Source organism: Spermophilus citellus (assembly GCF_964194105.1).
Source record: "Spermophilus citellus genome assembly, chromosome: 3".
Classification (NCBI taxonomy): domain Eukaryota; kingdom Metazoa; phylum Chordata; class Mammalia; order Rodentia; family Sciuridae; genus Spermophilus; species Spermophilus citellus.
This window is the reverse complement of record NC_138184.1, coordinates 103,031,153-103,045,870: the sequence shown is the minus strand read 5'-3', so window position 1 is coordinate 103,045,870 and position 14,718 is coordinate 103,031,153. Positions and strand designations below refer to the sequence as shown.

Genomic DNA, 14,718 nt, shown 5'->3' with positions numbered 1-14,718 from the left:
CCAGCATAATTATATGTACACTGCAGGAGTCGGAGGCTTAATGGCTCATGTCAAGCCTGGGAAGACGCCTCCCGCAGCCGGAGCCGGGTTCTCCCCCTCTGCCCTGCCTCCTGCCCCAGAGGAAAGCAGCCAGCCCCCTGGCTGAGGATGTGTGCCACGAGGTATCGGAAGCAGCCCTGCCTGCGAGGAGCTGGCCTGCCTGGCTCTGATGGGCCCAGGGAACGTGCCATGCCTGAGTGTCACCCCAGGAAGCTGAGGAGTGGAAGGAGGAGGCCTGGCAGCTCCCCCACCAGGCCCAGGGACTCTGTACGCGGGGCCCTCATGCTCACTGGCCCTGTGCTGCCCATCTGAGGGTGTCCAGGGCTCTGCCCTGGGCCCCTCTCCTTGAGGCTCCCACTCCAGGGGTCCTCCCAGCATTGCCAGAGGCCAGATGGGGTCCTGTGGACCCAGAGCCACTCAGCTCCCTCCAGGGAGGGATGGGCCTGTCCAGGTGAGTCTGCCTATGAGGGGAGGAAGCCCCAGCGGGAGCCCAGGCTGCCCTGGCAGGTCCCCTGGGCACTGCTGCTTTTGAGGGCAGAGTGGGACGGCAGGGTGGCCTCTTCCTCCGCTGCTGGCCTGCTGCTGGCCTGCTTTCACCAGAGCCTTCTGGACAGCTTGTGGGGCTGGGGTGTCCTGAAGCTAACCCTGTCCCTGTGCCTGAGACCAGCGTGGCCCAAAACAGGTGGAGCAGAGAAGGGACTGGAGAGCCCGCTCACCACAGAGGGAGGCTAGCCAGCCTCCCTGCCTCCATCCAGAGAACTCCAAGGACCGCAGGCTGAGACCAAGGCCAGAGGGCAGAAGCAGGACCTGCCGCAGGTGGCTGGGCAGGGCAGTGGTTCCAAGGCACAGACAAGTGCCTTTCTTTCCTGGTCCTTCTGGAGGTGCTGGCATCTCTGTGAGCCAAGCCTGTGCTGGGTAGTCACAGAACCAATGGCCCGTGGGGCATGGGCACAGTGAGCACAGCCCCGGTCAGTTGGTTTGCAAATAGCTCGGCTCCAAGGGCCCTGGGCTGGGCTGCTCTCCTCTTGAGCACCACCTCCCCCAGCCCTGCGACCCCAGGGGGTGGACCCCACGACCACTGCCCATCTGACGGCCCAGAAGACTGAGGACAGAGAGGCTGAGCTGCTAAACTTCCGCTCAGGTCAGGGTGGGAGCAGCCTGTGTGACATCTCCAGGGCTGCCTGTCACGTGCTGGGCTCCCAGGGGCAGGAGGAGTCGTTGGAGAGCCAGGCAGGGTCTGGCCTTCTGTGGCAGCTGCGGGCAGCAGGAGCAAGGGTGGTGTGAGCAGTGGCTGAGCACGTGAGCACTCACTGGGCCTCACAGATGCCCTGACCTGAATGGCTCTGTATCCTCGGGAACCATTAGCTGGGCTCTCAGGGTCCTTGGGGGCCCATGTGTGCCCAGGAAGGAGTGGACGGCTTCCCCACCTCTGACGCCTGGGGCTGCCTGGTCCTCAGCAGGTGAAAGTGGCTTCACTGGTGAGAGGCTTCAGGGCACCAGCCACGGTCACCAGGTCACACTGAGGGTCTGAGGATGCCAGCAGGAGCTGGACCAAGGGTGCCCAGGGAGGCTATTACAGGTCTGTCACCTCTGGCCCCTGCACTGTGGACCTCTGCATGGGCGTCTGATGACATGAGCACTTCTCAGAGGTCCTGCGCCAGGTCTCCTGGGTCAGCAGGCACAGACGAGGCTCCGAGGCTCCGGGCACTCGCCTTCCTCTGACCACAGGGGACATGTGCGCTCATCTCATCAGAGGGAAGCAGGAGACCCCAGACACGAGCAGGCAGACTGAAGTGGGTACAGCAGGTGCGCTTGCCACCGCCTGCTAGCTCTTCACCTTGGGAGTCGTGGGACTCTGCTGCCTGGAAAGCTCTGTAAGGAGGTGCCTGTGGTGGCCCTCAACGTCCCTGTGTGCGTCATAGACCCTAATGGGCCCCTGTCATTGGACATTTGGATAATTTCCAATGACTTTTTTTTGGGGGGGGGCTTCTTAGTTTCATTTTCTGTTTTCCCCATCACAGGACGTCTTAGGAAAGCCGTCTAGCTTTGGTTTGGGTTTTGTTCCCCTGTGACGCTGGGCTGCTGGGGCTCCTGGTCATGGAGCAGGAGGTTGACTGTCGGTTCTGGCTTGTTGCACACCCCAAAAATCCTCATTCCAAGTCCAGGCTAGGGTGTGGAATGCAGACGGCCGTTTGTCCAGTTTTGGGTTGGGCTCAGGATGTGGGAGAGGGTGGGTTCCACACCACCACAGTTCCATCTGGATGGACAGGTTTCCAGAGGTGCTGTGAGGTGGAACAGAAAGGTGGAGACACTTACCCGAAGGTACACAGTACAGTGTGCCAGAAGCTTCCCCCCCACCCACCACCACAGGCTCATCTGTGACAGGCCTCAGCCAGGCCTCTGACCTGCAGCTCCTCCCTCTAGGTGTGTCTGGAGTCTTGTGGGAGCGCTCGCCCTGCCTGCAGAGAGTCCTTCCTTTCCATCTGTAGCTGATGCTTTGCAGGCTTTAAGGTTTCCCTGGAGGGAGGACCTGACATTCTCCCATTCCCGTCTGCACCCGGAGAAGGCTGCAGAGGACATGGAGGGCTCTGCTCTGAAGGCTCCTGCCTCCATTTTCATGCAGAGGCCCTGATGTGGGGTTGAAGTGCAGGGACAGGTGTTTTCTTGCTGTTCCTTCTCATCAGGATTACGAGGCTGTTTGTGGAAGACTTCCCTTTCTGCACCTATCGGTTACCCTGGGCTGGGTCAGGCATGGTGGATGGGCCCAGAAGGGCTTTCTGGGTGGTCTGAATGCTGGGACAGGGCTGGGAAGCACCGGAGGTGCAGGGCTGGTACTGCTGCCCATATGGAGGCACTACTCAAGAGGGCCAGGGATGTCAGTGGTGCTGGACCCTGGGGCCTGCTCGGCCGCAGAGGCTCAGGATGGGGTCACCCTTCTCCATTGCAGCCATCGTCCCTCTGACATTCGGAGCCAGCCCCAAGGCTGGATGAACAGCAGCTAGCACCTGTTCCCATCTATCTGCACCCTGCTGCGTGATCTGCTCCCAGCTTCACAACCTGGGCAAGCTGGACAGCATTTCCACCCTCTCACCTCATGACCAGAGCATGAGGACAGCTGTGCGCCCACTTGGCCAGCTGCGGTGCTGTAGGGTGAGCATACCCTGGCCTCCGGCTGCCATTCAGTCTATTCCAGATGCAATCAGGTTGGCAAGTGAAGGAGGTGGCCCTGATGATGGACAGTCTGTCCAGGGAAAAGCCAGGTGTTCGAGGAGAAAGGCTGCCACACTGAAAGCCTGCATGCGGGGGTGGGGGTGGGGCGCCAGGTCCTCCAACAGGCCAACATCTGTCCATCTGTCAACTATCCATCATCTATCATCTACCTACCCATCTACACACAATCTGTTAGCTATCAATCTATGTGCCTATCCACATATCTGTCCACGTATCTGCATAGCTGTCTTTCTATCCACATTTCTGTCTACACATCTACCTACAATTTACCTACATATCTAGTACCAATCGTCCATCCATATCTACCTGCCTATCTATTCATCATTTCTTGATGCACCTCTCTTTCTACCTACCCGTCATCTATTGGTCCTGATAGCTACCTATCTGTCGACATATCTGTGATTTCCCTGTATCTCTATTTCCCTCTCTACCGACCTAGGATCATCTGCCTGTCCACGTCCCCACCTGCCCACCTGCACGTCTATACGTCTCCACACACACTGCATCGCCTGCATGTCCGCCCTGGTGGTCGTTCTGGAGAGCCCTGCCTGACAGGCAGGTGGCAGTTCGGATCAGCAAGTCACTCTGTGTGAGTGCCCAGCATGGTGTCCAGCACTGGGAGCCTTTGGTAAATGACAGTGATGAGGGTGACTGCTCAGGGTAAATCAGAAACATGTTTAAACTTCTTTTCCTCCTTGATCAGCCACACTAGGTTCTGAAGCGGAGCTCTGGGCAGGAGGAACCCCTCAAACACAGCTATCCAGGTGGCAGGGTGCATCCGCCCTGCAGCAAGCTCTGCAGCTTGCCCTTCTGTCTACTCCCCAGTTTCATGCCCACTCTGGGAGAGGTCAGAGCAGAGTGGACGGCTGGGCACCAAGCGTCCAGCAAGCCCTGTTTCTCCAAGACCCTCACAGGTCTCCCACCCAGCACCACCCCAGTCCACAGATGCCCAGGCCAGGGCCCAGGGGCCTTGGACCCCGTGCGTCTCCTGGTGCCCAGGCCTGCCAATGGCTTACCTACTCTACACCTCTGATGACTAATGGCCGGGGCTGTGGAGCATGTGAGTCACCCACAGAAAACACCTCTGTCCCCGGGTTCTGCATTGTCCTGGGCCTGGCACCTGGCCCAAGGAAAGCTGGTTTTCAGAGCGGGTGTGCCGGTAAGCTCTCAGGAATGGCTTGCTGTGTGTCAGGAGGCCAGGCTAAGAGCGAACACTGCATTTCTTCAAGGTATAACTGCATATTTTGAACACTGCTGCCCCGTGTCAGGTCACTGTCACTACTCAGCTGCCAGCCCTACCTGGGAGGTCACAGGTTCCACACTGGGAGGCTCTCTCCAGGCACAGCTGTTCCCTGGCTCATAGACTCTTTACTTGCTGACACCCAAGGGTGGCCCCTCAGGGACTTGCGGCAGGCACCTTGCTCCCGGTGAGCTGCTCCTAGCTGCCTGTAGATCTCTGCCAGCAGGAGATTTTGTGCATCTGACATAGCAGAAGGGCCCAAAGGCTTCATGGAAATGGAAGAGGGCCGAGCAGTGCTGTTCACACCAGGTCCATTTTGAGGCAAATGCACAGTGTCCCTTCAGAGCTAAGGATCCTTTTTGGTCAGGTAGAGAAACCTCCCTAATTTTACTTGCCAAATGCATTAGTTTTCTTGGGCTGCTGTACAAACCACCACCCAGTAGCTGGCTTAAGACAGAAGTGCCCTCTCACAGCGTGCAGAGGACAGTCGGGAAGTGTGGGCAGGGTCAGCTCCTTCTGAAGCCTTGGAAGGAGCTCCTTTCGCCTCTTCCTCATCTGGCTGGCGGTGGCACTCCCATCGCTCCTGTCGCTGCCTGCACTGGCCTCTCCCTGTGTCTCCCTCACTTCTCTTGTGATTGGCACAAGCGCCTCCCAACAATGTCTGCAATGACTTCTCTCCAAAGTCATGCCCTGCGGGCCTGTTTTAGGACTTCAACCAAGGCACAGAGTTCAGCTCACAACACTCAACCATGTCTCATCCCAGGGGTGACAAAAGCAGCTTCTTGTTCCAATGGAAAACTTGGATAAGGAGCCCAGGTTCAGGTGGCAAGAAAGATGGGTCCTGGGCCATGACATCTGCCCAGCCTAGCTGGAAGCAGATGGCAGGGAACGCCCTGGGCCCTTGATGGCCCCTCCTCATATTCAGCCCCGCTAGGAGGCGCAAGCCTGTCTTCACCATCAGGAAACACTTAGAAAAGGAAACACATGCTGATAAGTGACAGCTGCCTCCACTCTGGGACAGAGATGGGAGAGGGTCCAGGCCTTGCGTGGCAGCCATTTGGTGCAACAGAGAGCTGGGGCTTTTCTCACGGAAGCTGGACCAGGAGTGAGGCAACCCTGCTCATGTATCTTGGTAACCAAAAGGAACTCAGAGCTTCTGGTGGGCTGAGTACTCCTAGGCAGGGTGAACTGGGGAATGTCGTTTTGCTTTTTTTCTGACTCATAATAACAAGGAAACTGAGGGTTCTGGAACTTTCTATCATGCATAGAATAATGGACCTCAAAAATGTCCACGTTCTGATCTTCAGGGACCATGCATGTGTTTCCTCGTGGCTGGAAGGACTTGGTGGAGGCATAGAGAGATGGCATTGTGGGCCTCAGCTGGTCGGTGGCAGAGCAGAGATCGAAATCCCACAAGCCTGACTCCATCCACATTCTTCTCGTAGGAAAATCTGGAGGTAATTTCAGATCATACAAAATAATACAGACCCCCCCGACCTTGTCTAGTTTCCACGATGACACCGTCTGTGGGCAGAGCTGCAATGCTGCTGAGCTGCTCCTGCTCCTCTTCTCCCCACGGCACCACACTGGCCTGCCGCGTCCTCCAGAAAGGCAGCTTTGTTCCGATCCTGGTCGACCTGTCTGCGTTCACTGACGCCCATTATGCAGAAAGTGACTGTAGAAAACCTTCCATGGGGTGGAGCCGGTCTCCCCACAGGTGCTTTGATTTCAGGTCCTATCTGGGTCTCATCCACTCTCATCTGAGGCAAGTGAATGTCACAAAATAGCTGCCACACCACCACTCCCCTCACATGCTTTTCCAAGTGTGACCCTCCTGTCAAGAGGAGGGGCTTGTGGTCCTTGAATTCGAGGGGGCTGGTGCCTGAAGGAAGTGATATTGCCAGGCGTCTGAGGATAAGGCAAAAACAGTGAAGCAGCTTCCTCCTGGTCAGGTGCTCGTCCTGGAATCCTCTCGCCATGCTGTGAGGAAGCCCAAGCCAGCTCACGTGGAGAGGCCACAGGAAGGTGTTATGGTCCACAGCCAGCTAAGGCCCAGCCCACAGAAAGTCAACAGCAACAACCAGACACGTGAGTCAGAACCTCCATGGGATCCAGCTGCCAGCCACTGAGACACTCTGGTGACAATCCAACCTGGCCATGCCCTGTCCAACTCCTTGCCCACAGGGAGCCCATGGACATCGTAAGATGGTCATCTTCTTACATTAAGTTGCTGTGCTTCCTTTCCTAGTGCAGGGGCTGAACCCTGCGGTGTGCCAGACCCCATGCTCTTGGTGAGAGGCAGGGAGGCCAGGAGGCAGGGGTGGGCAGACCAGGCACAGCCGCCCTGTGGTGCCCCCTTCCAGTGAATGCAGGACCCGGGTGTGGTCAGAGCTTTGGTCCTCCTCATGCCACCATGTGTTTTCTTTCTGTTTTATTTTATTTTTAAAAGAGGAGGAAACTTGGACTCAGTCCTCTTTGGACTTTCATGCTCTTGCCAAATGAATTAGCCAGGAGTGTTGTCATGGGCTATGCCAGGGCTATGTCCCCTCAGCAGAATCCGACATGAGTCACTTTCTGCTTTGCACTGAAGGACCATGTTCCCTGGTGTGCCTGTGGCCCTCAGTTCTTCAGGATCTGACCTGAAGATGGGGGTGGTGCCTTTGAGCTCTGGGAAAGATGGCTTGGGGGCTGGGCCCTGGCTCTGAGTCCCTCAGGGCTCTGCACCTTTGGAGCCAATTCTGGGCATCTGAATAAGGCCCCAGGGTGGCTGGTGAGTGTTAGTCACCCATCATAAGAAGGAGGGATTTGGCCTGAGTGACAGTCGGAACCGACTATGGAGGTGGGTGCCAAGGGGTGAGGGGCCAGCCTCACTAGCTGTGAGCCTTGCCTGGGACCCCCATCCCCTACCCTTCAGAGGCCCTACCCACTGTGTTTCAGGGCCTTTCCAGCAGCCAGTGGGGATGGCAGTGGGCGGATGGAAAAAGCTGATTATTTCCCTGGTTTAAGGCCAAGACCAGGGTTTGCAAACTCTAGGAAAACAAACACAAGAGCCAATGTTCCCAGTCCCAGCAGGACAGAGAGCAATCAGAAGGGGTTCCAAGAGGACAGCCCCAGTATGGAGTCTGGAGGGTAGAGAGCTTGAGCCCCAACCTGGGGAGCCAGAAGTCCAGGTCTCAGGAGGGCACTAAGCAACAGGGCCCAGGGCGCTGGAGCACTGGCCTCTGAAGAGAAATGCTCTTCCATTACTCTTATGGCAGGAGCGCCCTCTGACCCTGGAGTCCTTTTCCGGTCTTCCAGCAATAGGATTCTAAATGTCTGGAGGAAACTTCTCTCCCGCCGATTTCTATCACTAGCTGCAGGGATGGTCAAGTGTGCCAGGCCTGGCCAATCAGAGCGCTGTACTTTCTGGGTCACATTGATTGGTTCAGGGATGGACACGTGACCCAATCCTGGCCAATAGCCATCGGGAGAGGCCTTGGTTCATTCGGGTGAGGAGGACGCTGTTTCTCTCGGGGTTGGTTCGAGGGTCCAAGGGCGGAGAACACCCCCTCCCCGCTCCCGCAGGAGCCTGGCCCCGAGGGTCGCCCTCCTCACCACCACGGGTGCCACCTCGAGGCGCCGCAGGCAGCGGCCCTGCCCGCACGCGTGCCTGCTGAGCTCAGGGGCCACTCCGTGCGCCTTGCTGGGCTTGCTGGCCTCGCAGCCTCCATAGGCGCCAGGCAGCCCTGACCTCACCCCGTCCTCCAGCCTCAGAGACACCCGGTCGGTCCCATCTCTGTCCTTGCCTCTCCTGGTGGCCTCCGCTGGGAGTAGCTCTCCACCTTAAGGCGATTCTGTGGCCTGACCCATGGTTGGGTGGCCGAGCCTGTAGGTCAGGGTGCAGAGCGCTGGGTCAGGAGACAGCGCCGCTTCCAGGGCTGCAGGAAGGAGGATGGCTACCTGCCTGCTGCAGTCCTGGGATTATTCAGCAGGCGTCTGCTGTGTACTGTGTACTGTGCCATTGGTGGAGAGCTCTTAGCCTGTTGGTAAAAAGTAATATTCAAGAAAGCTGGATGCAAGTGTTGGCTTTGTGGAGGTCCCACACTGATTCCCCCCTGCCCCCCAAGTGCTTGCCTGCTCCTGGTGGCCTTGAGCTCCTGGTGGCAGCCAAAACCAGAGCCCCTTGTCTGCCTCCATCCCAGTCCACTGCAGTGTCACTGCCCCAAGGACAACAGGATGCTGTCTCTGGTCTGGTCTGAGGACAGTGCTCCACAGACAGCAGGTGTCCAGCGACTGCCCAGCCAGCCAGGCCTAGCTTGTGAAGGAGGAAGGGGCCCGAGATGCCCAGAGGTGATGCTCTCTGCAACTCCCAAGGCCAGCGCGTCCAGGCTGGCAGCTCCAAGACTGAGCTCTGCTTTCAGAGCTTCGGACCCCACAGAGGATGTCCCCTCTGAGGCCAGCATGGCAGAGAGGTCACCTGTGAGGCACGGGACCTGTGATCCTAGCAGAGCCACCTCCCAGCCTTCCCCTCCCAGATGTGAGAGAGGCCACCTGCCCTGCAGAAAAGACCTTCCCAAAGGTGAGTCCTGCCCCTCCAGCAGGAGCTAGAAGGGCAAGATGGGGCAATGCTTGTTCTAAACTGCTAAATTTGGTGGTCATTTGTTCACATCAACAGATAATCTGCACCTGAGGTGTTACATAGATGTATGTGTGACATGTGTGCATGTGTGCATGTGCATGTAGTAAGTCAGGAGTTGCTGGGATTTTTCTTTCTTTTTTTTTTTTGGAAGTGTATTGGGGATTGAGCTCAAGGGCACTCAACCACTGAGCCACTTCCCCAGCCCTGTTTTGTATTTTATTTAGACAGGTTCTTACTGAGTTGCTTAGGGCCTCCCTGTTGCTGAGGTTGGCTTTGAACTCAGGATCCTCCTAACTCAGCCTCCCAAGCTGCTGGGATTACAGGTGTGTGCCACTGTGCCTGGCCTTCCTTTATAACCCCAGTAGCAACAGCAGCATACCTGGAGCGGCTGTCAAAGGGAGAGTATTGGTTCTAGGAACTTGGACTCTCGCTTCTCACTGAGTCTGAGATCCCTCTATTCCTTTATTCCACGTCACCCCAGACTAAACCATGACAGGACACCCCAGTTTGAGAGATGTTAAAATACAAAGATTGTGGCATAGAATTAGTGAAGACTAATTCTAGTTTAGAATTTGCATGCCGGAGTCCAAAGATTCACATGCACAATGATCCCTGGAGGAGCCCTGGACAGGCGGGCACCCTCCCACAGGCCTGTTGTTGTGCACTGCCGGGTTTCTGTTCTCGCGACTAAAAGGCTCAGGGGTCACTCTAGTTAAACTGGGCTAACTGGGCTGCACAAAATAACCACACAAGAGACACAAATACCTTTTCTTTGGGGTTGCTGTGACGGCTCCTCTGACCTTAAGGGTCCACAGAAAGAGAGAGAGAGCACGCGCTGACCCCTTTTATTGAGGAGAAGCTATTCATTTTTTTTTATTGGTTGTTCAAAACATTACAAAGCTCATGACATATCATCTTCCATACATTTGATTCAAGTGGGTTATGAACTCCCATTTTTTACCCCAAATACAAGTTGCAGAATCACATCGGTTACACATCCACATTTTTGCATAATACCATATTAATGACTGTTGTATTTTGCTACCTTTCCTATCCCCTACTATCCCCCCTCCCCTTCCCTCTCATTTTCCCTCTCTACCCCATCTGCTGTTGTTTAATTCTCTCCCTTGTTTTTTTTTTCCCCTTTCCCCTCACAAACTCTTATATGTAGTTTTGTGTAACAATGAGGGTCTCCTTCCATTTCCATACAGTTTCCCTTCTCTCTCCCTTTCTCCCACCACTCATCTCTGTTTAATGTTAGTCTTTGAGGAGAAGCTATTCAAATGAGGCAAGGGGTCAGGTTTCAGGGGGCTGAGTCTATCTTCATGATGTCCACTGTCAGCAGGTTGACTGACACCTGGGTAGGCCACATCCAAGGGCACAGTAAGAGGAGGGGACACACACAAGGCACTTCCATGGAAGATTCTATTCTAAACAGGACAAGGGGTTATATTACAAAGGAACAGGTGAGCATAGCTTCACCCTTCACCCATGGGGCTGTAGCAAGGCACACCCATTTCTGTGACTGAGCACCTCAGCACCCAGCTGGGGAGTGTAACTCAGTCACCTGTAAGGTTGGCCTCCCACAGAGCACCCACCATGGCCATGGTGCACCCCCGCCACCCCCTGCCACGTCTGATCTGGGCTCACAGTTCACGTGTTTGGGCCTCTGTTTTCTCCTCGGCCAGACGAGGTGACCATCGCACTTGCTCCCTGGGGCTGTGGGAGGAGAGGGGAAGGTGCCACAGCTCTTTGCCCTGTGCCTGGAACCCCATAGGTGCAGAAAGTGTAGGTCCTGGTGACAGACACAGGCCACTCTGCACTTTTCCATGGGTGTTTCCCATCCAAGATGAACTGTCTTGGGTGAGGCTAGTCAGGAGCTCTGCCCAGGTGCCCTTCTGCCCAGGGGGCTCTTCATGATCTCATCCAGGTCTGCAGAGGGCACAGTACTATGGTCAGAATGTCTGTGTCCCTCAAACCCTGCATGTTGAAATCATCATCCTAAGGTGGGGGTCCCAGGAGGTAGGGACTCGGGGAGGTGATAAAGTCCTGAGGGTGGAGCCACGTGGGTGGAATTGATGCCCTTGTGAAAAGGACTGCAGAGAGCGGCCTTGCCCCTTCCACCTGGCAAGGACTCAGTGACAAGGTGCCAATTATGAAAGTGGGCCCTCAGCAGACACCAATCCAGCCTGGTCTGAGACCCCCCAGCCTCCAACACTGTGCAGATAGGTCTGTTCTTTCCGGCCACCCAGCCTCTGGGAGTTCTTCTAAGCACCCAGACAGACTCAGGCTCAGCTCTGGTCCCCTGAGGGCCAGGGAGGGCCTCCTCCCTGTTCTGTCTTGTTTCCTGGTTCTCACCCACCCTGCTTCCCCTGCTCTTGTTTCTACCTTCAGTAGATGTTTTTAAGCTCAGCTTGGAGAGTAAGGTAGAAATGGCCTTCTCTGGACCAAGTTAGAGTTAGATTCTTTTCCATGATGGTCCCTCATCGTATTCAATTCCCCCGGAATTCCCTCCTACTATCCTTCCCCAACCAATGGGAACTCTCCAGGAGTCCCTAACAGGCCAAGGTGAACAGCAGGAGTCCAATTTCCATATGAATGTAAATCTTAACATAATCGTATCATCTCAATGGCTAGCTGGCGTCACCTTACAACCAAAAAGTGCCACGCATCATATTATTTGGTTGTGGCTCCTAGTAACACACAGGGAGCCCTCATGTGTGGCTTGGCTGTGGTTGGAGAGCCGGCTTATTCCCCAAGTTATTTTCCGTGGCCGCCAATCTCCTGGGCGGCCAGCTGTGCCTCCTCTGGGTTGGAGCAGACTGAATGCCCCTCAACCATGTCCCACAGGGAAAGGCGGCTGCAGAATTCTATCTTAATAGACTCGTGTCAGAATTTGGGGTCTTATTATCCCCATTCAGATAAAACTCTGATTTATAACTCTCTGTCCCTTTGTTTAACGTATGACCACAAAGGCTGTGGTCACAAAGTCCGGTCCAGTTTTGCAAGCAGACCCTACTCATTGATGCCCAAGCTGAGACATTTCTACTTTGGGCAGAAGCTCTCCACTCTCCAGTTTGGCCCCATCAGTCAGTTGCCTCCCCGTGGTGTATTCCGAAGGTGTTCCTTGGAATACGGACTGTTATATATATTTATAAAGTTAGAGGTTTTCTTCTGTTTTAAGGTGGAGGTGAAATGGGTGGGTATAGAACCAGTTCTGTGGACCTGTGTTACCGCTGTTGACCGGTGATGAGTCCTTGCTTCCCTGATGTTGAAGAATAACACCAAAGAAGCAGGCCGAGGCAAGGTCAGAGTAGAAATTAGAAGTTTATTAAAGGACAGCAGAAAAGACTTCTCCCGGAGGAAGAAGGGGACCCAAGAGGTGGAATCCGTGGAAGTGCGGTTGTCTCCCCTTTTTATAGTTTTGGTGATGGAATGTGGGTTGAAAGGCCCGAGGTGTGGGACACTTCTTTGTGCTGGGCCATCTTTAAGTTTGCTGGGGGCTGTTCATTAACACTTCTTTGAGGTGGACTTTGGCCTAGGGCCTTTTCGGGACTTCATTAACATTCCATGAGTTGTCTTGTGTTTTCCCTGAGTCATTCCCAGCATGGCCTCCATTTTAGATTTCACTGGGTATTAGACCCGATTTACCTAACTACACTGACTACCTAACTTTAAATCTGGCTTTACCTGCAGCCCATGTGCTCAGCGGCGGGCTCCTCTGCTGCCTTCCTGGCCTGGGGCTCAGGAAGGTTCCTTGCAGAGGAAGCTGTAGAACGAGTGGCCTTTCCTTCATGCTCTGGAGGTTCACTGCCTTCTGCATGAACTGTCCTTAGTTTCTTCCCATGACTGGACACACTGCATCTGTGTCCATCTGTCCATCCCTGGCACTGGGCTGCTGCACAGACATCACGTGTAAGGAGGGAGATCAGAACAGCTCTGGGTTCGGGGGCCCTCTGCAGACTTTCTTTCTCACCCCATCCCCAAGGGGGATTGGGTTCACCCAGGTTTGGGGAAACCTGTTCCCATTCTCCCTGCTGACTGTGGGACCGGCTGGTGAACCCAAGACAGGTCCCGAGAGGCATCTGCAGCCTGCAGAGGCCCAGGCCACCCAGCAAGCCCCTGTGCCCTGAGAATAGCGTCGTGCCTCAGGAACAGCTGCAGTATCAGGTCCTGCCCCGTGTGACCCGCTTGTCCCAGGCTCCAGGGCTGAGGTCAGTTTAGCCCCGTGGTAACTTATTCTGTGCTGGGCTCCCAGGTCAATAGGTGCCAGGTAGGAGGCACATCTGAGACGGCACTGCAGAGACAGAGCATGGCAGGGCCCGGGTTTGAGAGAGGAAGGCTGGGGGTCCATCCGTCAACACAGTCCTCTCACAGAGGGTGTGGGAACCACAGTTGTTTCACAAGCGCCATCACCTTCATTAGTTACAGTTCTCCACAAGTACCCGTGGGTCCCCTGGTGCCTTCACCCAGGTGATCACTAGTTCTTCTGTTTCCTTCTAGTCTTAGTTTAGTATCTATAACGTTCAAGTCACACACCATACTTGACATGATGACAGATAAATGGGTCACAGAGAGACTAAAAAAGGGGGAAAGGTCCCCAGGGCTGCAGATGCTGGGCTGAGAGCTCAGGCAGAATCGGAGTCCATGGCAAGTCAGGGAGACACTGTAGGTAGCAGAGAAAGGTTTCTGTTGGAAAAATCAGCACTCAAAAAGCTAGACACCTCCTTACTAGTTTTTCCACAAAATATGTGAACAAGGCCTCTGGCCTTGAGCTGGGGCTTCACAGAGAAGGCTACATGTCTAAGATAAGGAAGCCCAACTGGGCTCCATGATAACAGCTAGCAGGGGTGGGGAGGGTGGAGGGAAGAGGAGAGAAAGGGAAGAAAAAGCTCTCCCCCTCCCAAGTGTCCTTGAAGGGTTAACTTGCCCAGAACAGAGAAAAAAAAAAAAAAAACCTGCTTTTTGTGAACTTCTGCAGACTGTGAACTTCTGAGCCCCTTCCCTTACATGTTGGGTACAAAATTCTGAAACAACCTAAACTTGGGGTTCAGGGGATTAATTGATTACAACAGAAGCAGTGCCCTCTGAATCTGGCTGCAACCAAATAAGACTGTTTCCCTATCTTCGGTGCTATCTTAGGTGCCTCACCTTGTCTGTCCCTACAATTCTATATACCTAAACATTGTTCAGGTTTTCATGAAATGGTCAACAGATGTGATTAATTGTGTACTGCAAATAACAAAATATCTCTTATTAAAATGGAATAATTTGCCTAAATTCAGAAATTTACAAGGATTGTTTCAAAGTGTGAATAAAGAAGGAGTTAACAGATAGGAAAGAGAAATTACAAGGTTCTAAGTGTGGGTTTAATAGAAGGAAAATGTGTTTCTGGATAAGAGAGTCTATTAAGTAAATAAGAGGGTTTAAGCAAGTGATGAAGAAGGTCTGTGTATGCTGGCTATATAGGTTTAAGTAAGTACTAAAGAAGGTCTGTATATACAACTATGGTTAAACAACAACTGTTATTTTGCAATGTTGTAATATGTTATTTCTTTAAAAGCTAAACTTGATTAATATAAAAACATCA

At 54.3% G+C, this 14,718-nt stretch overlaps 1 long non-coding RNA gene across 2 annotated transcripts; it reads left to right on the top strand.

Annotated features, from left to right (window-relative positions):
• Nucleotides 1-2,701: 2,701 nt before the first annotated feature.
• On the top strand, nucleotides 2,702-9,062 carry LOC308643707. 2 transcript variants are annotated; one of them, XR_014020781.1, is made up of 5 exons: nucleotides 2,702-3,189; nucleotides 3,710-3,859; nucleotides 3,974-5,967; nucleotides 6,463-6,598; nucleotides 8,692-9,062. It is a non-coding gene; the product is annotated as an uncharacterized lncRNA (long non-coding RNA). The 2 variants fall into 2 exon arrangements; XR_014020782.1 differs by having other exon boundaries at nucleotides 6,463-9,062.
• Nucleotides 9,063-14,718: the final 5,656 nt, after the last annotated feature.